This window comes from Zingiber officinale, chromosome 2B (assembly GCF_018446385.1).
Source record: "Zingiber officinale cultivar Zhangliang chromosome 2B, Zo_v1.1, whole genome shotgun sequence".
NCBI lineage: Eukaryota > Viridiplantae > Streptophyta > Magnoliopsida > Zingiberales > Zingiberaceae > Zingiber > Zingiber officinale.
In genome coordinates, this window is record NC_055989.1 from 65,126,843 (window position 1) to 65,139,480 (window position 12,638).

The window sequence follows — 12,638 nt, forward strand, 5'->3', positions numbered from 1 at the left end:
GTCTACCTTATACAATACATGTTAAGCATCTCTCTAACACATAAGATTATCATGTTTGAAAATCTAGAATGGTTAAGATGCTAGAAAAAGGAAACTAAGTCATGACTACAATTACTTATATAGGTTTCTAAAGTGTACACTCTTTAAAATAATTGTTAACCAACACTAAGTATCTAGATCCTTTAAGGTCAACCATAAACTTGTAGACCCCCAAACACATAAGTGGTTAATAAGAGTTTCCTGAGAAATTTTAAGTTAAGGGGAAGACTTATTTGAAAGACAAATTTAATCACATACTTTAAAAAATATTTTGATAATTTATCTTCAAACTTTTGATAAAATAGTTTAAACATAATTTTTTCAAAATCTTTGTGAAAATTGTTTTTGAAAAATTACTTTGAAAATTCTTTAACAAAAATGTTTTAAAAATATTTTTTTCAAACTTTTGAAATTATTTGGAAATACCTTTTTGAAAATATTCTAAAGATAGCTTAGGTATTCTTTTGATTTGGATCAACCCCCTAGACACATAGGAAGTTTTCCTTGCAGTTAACAAGGATTCCTAAGGGTGTATCAAATTGAAGGGAGTTCTGATTGAAAGATTAAATATAATTTTTAAAATTATTTTAAAATTAGTTTTATAAATCTTTATAACTCCATTTTAAAAAAAATATTTTAAAAATTACTTTAAAAATCTTTTACTCCTTTTCAAAATTCTTAGGTCTTAAAATTATTTGAAATATTGCTTTGAAAACATCTTAAAAAATATTTTATAAAATTATTATAAAATTTTATGTTTGAAAATTGTGTGCAACATGTTTTTGAAAAATACTAGAAATTTTTTTTTAAATGTTTTGAAAATTAAACTATCAAAAGGTGCTTAAAAAGTTGTCTTGAAAACCAACTTTAAAAAATTAGTCTGCAATACCACTCTGAAAAATTATTTTAAAAGTCTCCTTTAACAATTACTCTAAAAATTACATTTTAAAAATTATGTTTTGAAACACTTAATTATGTCTTTCAAATATTATTGGTGTAAAACCTAATGGAGAGTAACCTTAAAGTTATATCTTTTTGATGTGTGTTAAAGGGTGAGAGTGATCTTAAGTTAGAAAAGTGAAGAATATTTCTAATATCTCCTAAACTTTGAGATAAAATATTTCTAACCTCCCAACTTTTTGAATCTCTCAAACTTTGAGAATTAACCATTAAAGGCTCAAGTTTAACTTAAGAAAATTGTCAAACATAAAAAAATGAGGAGATTGTTTGTGCAATAGACTCTAGGGTTTCGATTTTTGACAATGTACCTAAGTCTGGTCAGTTTGACTAAGGGTTGATCCAAATAAAACTTGATATTTGGAAAAGAGAAGTCTAGTCAAGACTAGATGACTAGCAAGGGTAATTCCTACCGAAGGATAGACAGGTTAGTAGTCTACTGAGTGACTAGTCCTAATTGGAGGTTAGATAAGGCAAAGTCCTGGCGAGTAAAGTCATGCCCTACTGAGTGAAGTTAGGTAGTAGAAGTCCTGGTGAGTGAAGTTAGGCTCTAGTGAGTGAAGCTAGGTAGTGGAAGTTCTGGAAAGTGAAATAGGGCCCTAGTGAGTGAAGCTAGGTAGTGGAAGTTCTGGTGAGTGAAGCTAGGCCCTAGTGAGTGAAGATAGGTGGTAGAAGTCCTAGTGAGTAAAGTCAGGTAATGGAAGTCCTAGTGAGTGAAGCTAGGCAACCCTAAGGGGAGGTAACCCTAGGTAATATGTGACCGACTGGTTTCAATCGACCAGACCAGCTAATTATTAATAATATTAACACTATTTTTTGTAGGGATCTAATGCGCTAACATGTGAAAAGCGCAGCGGAAAATTTACTAGATCCTCTCTATAAGATCCATGCGAAGGAAAAACTATCATATACTAAGTTTGATTAAAGGGTTATACCTTTGGTGCATGCACTCGATCTTCCGACAACTAGGATCTCAGGAGATCACGTGTCCGTGCCTCTACGGTATCCACACGAATAAACCTTTGTTTGTCTCACAAACTCACAAAGTGGAGAAGGAAACCACCTAAGGTTGTGCTAGCAACCAAGAGAGGTGGTTCGACCAAGATAAGAAAGAAGAAGAAGAGGAATCTCAATGGATGCAACAAGTTTTTATCTCATGAAAATTTCATTCATAAATCATATTTATATCCATCTAAGGAATGCCAAAGGGTTTTCCCCTTTGGTCTTCCTCTCTTCAATCTAATGGTTCAAAATTGATCATTCAATCCAATGGTTCAAAATTGATCATTCATCTTCTTTGATGAACTCGAGTTCACCCAATGAGTCTAACTCATTGAACCTTATCAATCCAATTAACTCCATGAACATCAATCTAAATTGACTCCATGAATCTAATTCAAATTAGACTCAATCCAACAATTTGATCCAATTGAGTCTAATTCAATGAGTCTAATTTGGATTAGATTTAATCCAATGATCTATCATATGAACCCATCTCCAAATCAATTTGTTCTTTGTGTGTGACTCAATAGGTTCTTGTTGTTAGAGTGTATACTAAAAGCCTAGCTTTTTGTAAACATCTATTTTGAAATAAAAGAATCACATTGGTCATATGTCTACATTTATTTGCTAAGTGTAGTTGTTCAATTAATTTATATTGTAGATAACATGACGAGTGGTGTCATTCATAGAAGATCATGTTATCAGTTCTTTATAAATTATAAACAATTGCTCACGACTAAGATGGAAAAGAACAAACCGTTGGAATAGTCATAGTGTAATTAGATATTAATTTATCTTGACTAATAAATTACACTAGTATACTCTAAGTGTATTGAGTAAGACCATTTAAGGTAAGTTCTTTTTATACTGACTTAATAAAAGAACAAGACCTTAGTTATTAGGGAAGTGTGTGCTCTTAATCCTAATATAATAACAAGCACATATATTTAATATTTATTTCTTTGACTTGTCAAAGGGTGAGATTTAGCTCGATAAATCAAAAGGCTCGATAAGTTGGGAAATGATATTACTTATAGTGTGTGTTGTTGATTATAGAAGGAAACTGTGTCCTAGTAATCTAGGTTGATAATGCCCCCAAGAAGAGCTCATAAAGGATTGTCATGTTAAACCCTGCAGGTGGACTTAGTCCGACATGACGATAAGGTTGAGTGGTACTACTCTTGGACTGAGATATTAATTAAAATGAGTTGTCAGTAACTCAATTAATTAGTGGACATTCGACATCTTAAACACAGGAAGACTAACACACTCATAATAAGAAGGAGCCCAAAATATAATTTGGGATTGGTGCGATAGTTCAATAATAATTCTTTAGTGGAATGAATTATTATTGATGAAATTAAGTTGGGTGTTCGGGGCGAACACGGGAAGCTTAATTTCATCGGGAGACCAAAACTAATTCCTCCTCTCGGTCCTTATCGTAGCCTCTTGTATATAGAGAATTATACCCACCACATACCCACCTTATACCCATCCTAATGGGGCCGACCAAGCAAGCTTGGAACCCAAGTTTGGGTCGGCCAAAGCAATTAGGATGAGTAAGATGGTGTGGCCGGCCCTAGCTTGAACCCAAGCTTGGTGTGGCCGACCACATCATATTAAAATGATTTTTATTTTAAAATTTTTATTATGTGGATTCCATGGTTTTAAAAGAAAATTTAAAATTTAAAAATTTCCTTTTATAGCTTTCTACAAAAGATTAAGAAGAGATTTGATATCTTTCCTTATTTGTAGATTGATAGGAAGATTTTAATTTTGATAAAACTTTCCTTTTTTGTAACCATGTTCATCATTTAAAAAGAGAGTTTTAAAATTAAATATTTCCTTTTATAAGTTTCTACAAAAGATTAAGAAAAGATTAGATATCTTTCCTTATTTGTAGATTGAAAGGAGATTTTAATTTTAGAGATAACTTTCCTTTTTGGAAATCATCCACATGTTTTAAAAGAGAGATTTTAATTTAAAGAAATTTCCTTTTATAACCAACCATGAAGGGATAAATTATTAGAGAAATTTTTATTAAAAATTTCCGGAAACAAATTAGGAAGTTTTAATTTTTGTATTAAAACTTTCCTTGTTTGGAGCTTGTAGGTGGCCGGCCATGTAGATAAAGAAAAAGAAATTGGTTTTTAATCAATTAAATTTTCCTTTTCATGGCAAAAGGAATTAAGGAAGTTTTTATTTAAATTTTCTTATTTGCCAAGACCAAGGATTATAAAAGAGAGGGTAGAGGTGTCTTCATGGCTAACAACTCTATTCTATTTCCTTTTCTCTCTTCCTTGGTGGTGGCCGGCCCTATTGCTTCTAGCTCTTCTCCTTTTCTCTTCCTCCTTTGTGGCCAGCGGCATCAACACAAGAGGAGTCCTTGGTGGCTAGTTCTAGATAGGAGAAGAAGGAGAGAAAGGAGGCTTTGTTTCTAGCATCCCTTGGAGCTTGGTGGTGGTGGCCTAACCTCTACATCTCTTAGAGAATTGGTGGTGGCCGAATCTAGCTTGGAGAAGAAGGAGCTTGGTGGTTCTTGTCTCGGAAGATCGTTGCCCACACAACGTCCGAGATTAGAAGAGGAATACGGTAGAAGATCAAGAGGTTATTTGCTTACAAAGAAAGGTATAGGTATAACTAGTAATTATTTTCTGCATCATACTAGTTTTTCTTTGTATGAATTCCAAACACAAGAGGCATATGATTCTAGAGTTTCAAATTTGTGATTCGAGTTTGTGTTTTTTTTTTTTTTCAAATTTGTGATTCGATTGTTCTTTTTTGTTAAACCTAATGTTATTTTAGGAAATCAAATATTGAATTTTTATAAAAGGCTTTGTCGAGGCAGTGGTGAATGATCTTATACCCAAGAAGGCCTAGTGCCTCGCCATGTTTGACCTGGGAGCCAATTTTAGAAATAAATATTTAATCAACTTTGTAACATAGGTCGGACTTGGATCAATAGTGTTAAGTTTCGTTTGCGATCTAAGTCTAAACCATTAAGAACAGATAAGTTAAATTTGGAATCAATAATGTTAAGTTTCGTTTGTGATTCCGAATTTAATTTCTAAAGAACACAATAGGTTGTTTAGGAAAGGTTCGATATTTGTACAAAATTTTTGTACAGTGGAGCCGGTACGATCTTCCTATGACCAACCAACAATAACGTTGGCAATATATCCAAATCAATATTTTAGATACATAAACAAGGAGTGACATCTAGGAAGACATCATTGCTACTCAAGTGACGAGAATGTCAAGATCCGACTTAATCTATCTATAACTATTATCTTATATAACTCAATCCTTCTATCCTTGATATCTAGATTGATCAATGAGGCATAGACCGTATCATCCTCTTATCAATCTTTATGTTTCTTGATCTCTAAGTAGACGCACTCAATCAAATAAGCTCAATATCTCATATTGACTCATTTGAGCTTGGTCATGCTTTCTTGTGTCTTACTAATCAAGGGGTCCACATATATCACTTTCGTCATATGGAAGGGATAGATCCCATCTACATCACTCACATTCCTCCGCATAACTCATTGTATACCCAGTGATCAACTTTATAGTCCACTCTGTTATAAGAGACGTTTGATAATACCAAAGTACACAACTCCTTATATAGGAAATCATAGTAACTTCAGGTCTAAGAACTATTCATACCAATAATCACATAAGAATATTTATGACACTCATATAACGATCCATGAAACATTCTAATGGCAGGTCATTTAGTATATATTCTCCAATATATACCCATGTGTCAACCTAATATCTCATATTCATGACTTATGAGATTAAGTCATCCGTTGACCTACATGCTAGTCTCAGCGCATTAATATTATCCTTGCATATTAACGCTTGACTAGGAATAGTTAAGAGTGGTGTCTATATATATCTATATGCTCCCACTATCAATTCAACCAATTGATATGCTGTAGACTAGAACCTACTACCCTAGCACATTATTATACTTATTCATTTGACACTATACCGAAATAAATATAATAACCAATTTTGTCTTTTATTAATAATGAAATATGATACAAAAGGATCCCTTTACAATTATCTCATAATTGGTATTAGGGCTAATACTAACAATCTCCCACTATCACTAGTGCCAATTACTGAGATATTGAATACCCATTGACCTAGTGTGACCATCATGCTTCCTCAGTGCCAAAGTCTTGATCAAAGGATCCGTAATGTTAGCATCAGTCTGTACTCTGCATATGCTCACATCTCCTCTATCGATGATCTCTCGAATAAGATGGAATTGCCATAGTTATGTTTGGATCTCTGATGAGAGCGAGGTTCCTTAGCCTATGCAATAGCTCCATTGTTATCACAATAGAGGTCTATTGGGTTCGCTATACTAGGAACAACACCAACCTCTGTAATGAACTTCTTGATCCAAACAGCCTCTTTAGCTGTAGCTGAAGTGGCAATGTACTCGACATTTGTTGTAGAATCAGTGATTATGTCTTGCTTTGAACTTTTCCAGCACCACCATTTAAACAAAATACATACCCTAACTACGATTTGTAATCATCCTTGTCAGTTTGGAAGCTAGCATCGTTATAATGCTTTACAGCAAGCTCTTCATCGCCTCTAAAGATCAAAAATAATATTGAGTTCTTCTCAAGTACTTTAGAATATTCTTGACTATTGTCCAATGACCTTCACCTGGATCTGACTGGCATCTGCTTGTCATGCTTAACGTATACGAGACATCTGGGTGAGTACAAAGCATGACATAAATGATAGACCCTATAGCAGATGTATAAGAAATATGATCCATGCGGTCCCTTTCTTCCTTAGAAGAGGGGCATTGGGTCTTCAAAAGACTCCCACCATGTGACATTAGCAAGAATCCCTTCTTAGAATCCTGCATGGCAAAACGTTTAAACACCTTGTCAATATATATACTCTGACTTAGACCAAGCAATCTCTTAGATCTATCTCTATAGATCTTGATGCCTAAAATGTAGGCTGCTTCACCTAAGTCCTTTATTGAGAAACAATTCTCAAGCCAAGTCTTCACTGACTGAAGAGTAGGGATATTATTTTCAATGAGAAGTATGCAATCTACATACAATATGAGAAAGATGACTGTGCTCCCACTAAGCTTCTTGTAGACACAAGGTTCATTTTCATTCTTGATGAAACCAAACGCTTTAATTGCATTGTCGAATAGAAGATTCCAGCTTCTAGAAGCTTGCTTCAATCCATAAATGAATCATTGCAACTTACACACCTTTCTAGCATACTTTGGATCGACAAAACCCTCAGGTTGTGTCATGTACACATCCTTGAGTAGATTTCCATTAAGAAATATAGTTTTGATATCCATCTGTCAGATCTTATAATCATAGTAAGCTGCAATAACAAACATAATCTGAATAGACTTGAGCATCGTAACTGGTGCAAAGGTTTCATCATATCCATTGTTTTTAAAACTATAATATTTGAATGAAAGACCATTTTTTATTTGTTTTATAAGATTCACTTAGTAACATTACTTGCAAAACTTGTAATCTCGAATATATATACTTTACATCAATATCAGAAGTGTCATTAAAGTATTTTCAAGACTCACACATGAATTTATCAATTCATCATCATCCAATAAAACTAATTTTGCAACATTATACAAGAACCCAAATATAGATTTAAAATATTGCAATAGTTTAAACCTACTCTTCAATTATCCAAGAGCAATATTGACCACTATGATAAAATAATATATTTAAAAAGATTCATTTGGTAATCAATTTTCCCTTTCAATATTAGCAATCTTATTAAAATGTCTCTTTCTACAAATTTTAAGTTTTGTAAGAAATATATGCTCAATTTCCATATCAGATGTTTTTTTTTTTTTGCATCAACCATAGTAGAAGCAAAACTATTTTCTCAATATTTTTTTTTCAAAATGGAAACCAAACCAGATAATTATTTTATATCAATATCAAGATGCATATCCTTTGACTGTAATTTTTTGCTAAGTTCATTTAATGAAAAATATCATGCCAAATAATAAGGCTTAATATAAATTCAAAACTTAAAAGTTCACAAGATGCTAAAGTTTCAACATCTCTACTTAATTTATTGTCTTCACTTATTTCTGCTAATTTGCTTTGACTATTTCAATATGACTTTTCCATCTTGTAGCTGACAATGATTTTAAAGTTAATTCATTAATATATTCAAGCAAAACATTTTATCTTTTTGTTGAATTAGAGACCACAATATACATACATTGACATGTTCAAAAAAATAATTTTGTTTTAGCACAAGAATTTGCTATGTCACAAACAACTAAGTTAAGAGAATGAGAACCATATGACATATAAAATGCTCTAGGATTAATGTCAAGTAATCTCCTTTGCACACCTTGATTTTTACCTTTCATATTAGATCCATTATCATAACCTTGCTTGATCACATTATCAATATTAAGTTCTAAAAATTGTAAAACAACTTACAATTCATTGAAAAGACATAAACCAGTTGTATCTTCTACATTTAAAAATTCTAAGAAGTAGTCTTTTATTTTAATTGGATTGTCTGAAACATCTACATATCTTAACATGAGAGTCATTTGTTCTTTGTGACTTGCATCCGGTGTACAATTAAGAACTACTAGAAAAATATTTTTGTTGGGCCGCTGGGGACCGGCTAGAAGGGGGGTTGAATAGCCTGAAAAATAATAAAACGAAACCTTTCTCGACTTTTCTTAAACTGACACTTGCAAAATAAATGAAGGCAATAAACAGAAAGAAGAGGCAAAGGATGTTTTACTTGGTTACAACCAAGGAGGTTGTTAATCCAAGGAATATGTCGCACTAACTCTCTTCTTCAGGCAGAAAAGCCTCTTACAGTAATGAAGTGCAAAAAGAAAGAAGCTAACTAAAAATGAGGCGCACAAGTGTTAGATTACACAGTTTCTGAGTTGATATTAAGCTTCTGGACCAACACTGTATTTATAGCCTTGGTCGGGGCGCTCCGAAGGGTTCCAGGCGCCCTGGGGGGATAAAATTTTATCCCCTACGCACGGATCATGGTTTGATCACGATCTGGATAAAGTCCAACTTCGGGCGCCCGGATCACTAAGTCAACCAAGTTGACTTTCTGGTCCGAACCCTCTGCTCCGGTGCTGCTTGCTTCGGTCCGGGTCTTCCGCTCCGACTCCGCTTCAGCCATCCGGAATAGGGCTCACCCGAACCTATCTTCCGGTCTTCTTGAGCAGGCTTCCGCTTCGGCTTCTCGTCCCTCCAAATCGTCGTGTGCTTCCTTCTCGTCCAACAGTGCACTCATCCGCAGTCTTTGTCCCTCAGTCGCACCCCGTGCCGACTTTCTCACTAGCTGCATCTCTTGCTCCCCGAGCAGTCTTCTGCTCCGGCTTCTCGTCCCTCGGAACCACCGTATGCTTCCTTCTCGTCCGCCGGTGTACTCTTCCGCAGCGCCTCATCCCTCGGACACACCGCGTGCCGTCCTTCTCGCTAGCTGCGTCTTCCGCTCGACTACCTGTGCTCCTAAACTCCTGCACACTTAGACACAAGGTTAAAAATACACCGGACCTAACTTAACTTGTTGATCACACCAAAACAACCTTGGGGTTCCAACAATTTTATCTCTTTTACTTTTTAAATTATTGCATTCCTGACTTTGGAGGCTAGAATATATATTAACTTATTTTGAATTTTATAACTAAGATAATGATAATGAATTTTTTTTTTATCTTGAATGAGTCAAAAATGCTTTTGCATTATTATATCAAAATCTACAATCATTTCAAGTAGACCTAAAAAATTACCATTATCATCTTCATAAATTTTGTCATATGTACCATGAAATGCCAAATTATATATAGCAAGATATTTGACAACAACAACTATTCTTAGCATAACGTGTTTCCAATGTTTTGTGTCCTTTTTAATTTATTCTTACAATTCCTTGTCAATTGTCAATTTTTTCTTTAATCTCATTTGTAGTTCAACAAAAGCTCTTAGATTAGTGAGGTATTTAGCACTATTTTCATGTTGTTTAAGCTTGTCACATAATTATTTCCAGTCATTAACTCCTCTTTTGCTAAATTACTTTTAGTTTGTATTACTTTAAACAACTTACAACAAATACAAAATACTTTGTTCAACTCCTTCAAGTACACTAACAATTTTCGATCATGAGCCTCACCATTTGGTAACATTTGAACATAGTAAGTATAAGAAAAGTGTCAAGATTCTTTATTTAAAGGAAACTTGAGAATATTTTCTCTTTTAGGATCTCTTTCCATAAGTAAATCTTGTTGGGACCTTAATCACCATCTAGAGGGGGAGAATAGATAGTCACTCACTTCATTCGCTTTCCTATAATTGTTAGCGTAACAGAAATACAACTAAATAAATATGAAGTTAACCCTAGAGATAAAAAGAAAGAAAACAAACCTTAACACATTTGTGTACATGGTTCAGAGATAATGCTCCTACTCCACGGATGTTCATAAGGTGGACGATCCCTCAATTCGTAGGTAGATTAGTCCCCGAAACTCTGGCTAGTGTAATCCTTCTTATCAATGGAGAAATCTCACCACAAACTCTATCAAGAACTCTTGGATTACTCTAAGCTTTGGTGACTCTATTAGGGGTTAACCACCTCTAATTTCGTCATCGAAGCTGGTCAATCCAAGTTCTATTATATAAAGCTTGGAAGGAAACACCCAAGCTGTGTTTCCACCACCAATCGACTATCAGACTTACCAGTCGATTGGCCTCTGTGGAATTTGATCGTTACAATCTAACGGCTCGATTCTAGTCGACTGCTCACTATGGGTCAATCAACTGGTCTTCATGGATTGAGCGAACAGAAACATTCTGTTCGCTCCTAGTCGACTGCCCAGTCGATTAGACCAGTTGACTGGTAATCCTAGAACTATAAATCCTAGAATTTCATTCCAGATTTGCTGGTTCTCAACAACTAGTCGACTGAAACATATACCAGTCGACTGATAAACCCTAACTTAGAATTTTACCCTCTAGTACAATCATTCATGTACTCGTACTCGCCCACACAACTTTGGCCTTGCCTTCTAGCCTCTTCCATCAGTCCTACGTCCCTCAGATGTTTCCCAATCCTTCACGCTTTGCCTTCAAGAGCTTCCTTCGACCTTGTCCTTATTGTCGAATCTTCCTTTGCCAGCACAACCTTGATCTTGCCTTCTAACCTCTTCCATCAACCTTGCGTCCCTCCGATGCTTCCCCATCTTTCACACCTTGTCTTCAAAAGCTTCTTTCGACCTTGTCCTTGTTGTCAGGTCTTCCTTTACCAAGTCACACTTAGACTTACACAGCCAAACTTCAAGCTTCGACTTACACCGCTAAGACTCCCATGCTTCGACTTCACCTTTTCCAAGATCACACTTGGACTTTCCTTTGTACCTATCACCTGTACACTTAATAGTGCATATTAAATACACATGCAAATCCTAAATTAGACATTTTTCCAAATATCAAAACCTAAGGGTATACTGATTGCTCCAACAAATTACTCATTTTTCTATCAAGATTTTCTCAAACTCTTCCATCAATATGTTTAAATCATATCTAGGTGTTGAACATTAATATTCGTTTGTATGCTCATCATCACAACAATTACTAATATATTTAGTGATGCGGTGATGATGAGGGGCCCCTCCCCGTTGTCACGGTGGAGGTCAAAGGAGATCAAAGTCAAGATGGTTAACGGGTGATATCGGCCAATCGGGCGAATCATGCTCCGACCCACCATCTTCGACACGGGGAGCAATCAAACAGCTGATGCTCAAAGGAGATGGTGCGCAGAAGCCGAGCCGAGCGGCTGCCCCGCTCAGCATGACATTAAGAGTTTAACTTCGGTCGAGCGGCCACCTCGCTCGGCTAGACAGCAAAGCATGACATCGATAGTGTTTGACTTCGGGCGAGCGGCTACCCCGCTCGGCCTGACAACAAAATCGATATCAGCTGAGAACGCAGATAGTGGACTTCCAGCCGAGTGGCTATCCTGCTCGGCTCAGTAACAGAGAATGAGGTAGTGGACTTCCGGTCGAGCGGCTTTCCCGCTCGGCCCGACAATAGACAAAACTTGGACAGTTGACTTTTGGTCGAGCGGCTATCCTACTTGGGCCGACAGCAAACAGCACGTGGATAGTAGAATTCCGACCGAGCGGCTATTCCGTTCGGCCAAGCAACAGACATAGTAGGCTATCTTTTGATATCCTTTTGGGAGCTAGTGTCGCTGACAAACGACATATCCAGACAAAGGATCGTACGACGGAAGCTTTCACTGTCACTTCAGAGATATGCTCGGACCATTAAGGTACTGTGTTAGAGACACTTTACTGACACGTCTTTTCAGGGAAAGTTTTGAAGCGTGTGCTCACCTTGGGAAGCATGCACGCGCGCTATAGGAGCTCTATATAAAGGGGGTCTAAGCATCGACAGAGGTAGGCGTTGTATGCGATTTCTACTGTTGCGTTACAATTTTCTTCTTGCTCCACTCTTTGCTTCTTCTTCGCTGGAGACTGACTTAAGCGTCGAAGGGCCATCGCCGGGGACCCCTTCCCTAGCTCGGTACTGACGCTACTTGTATTGCAG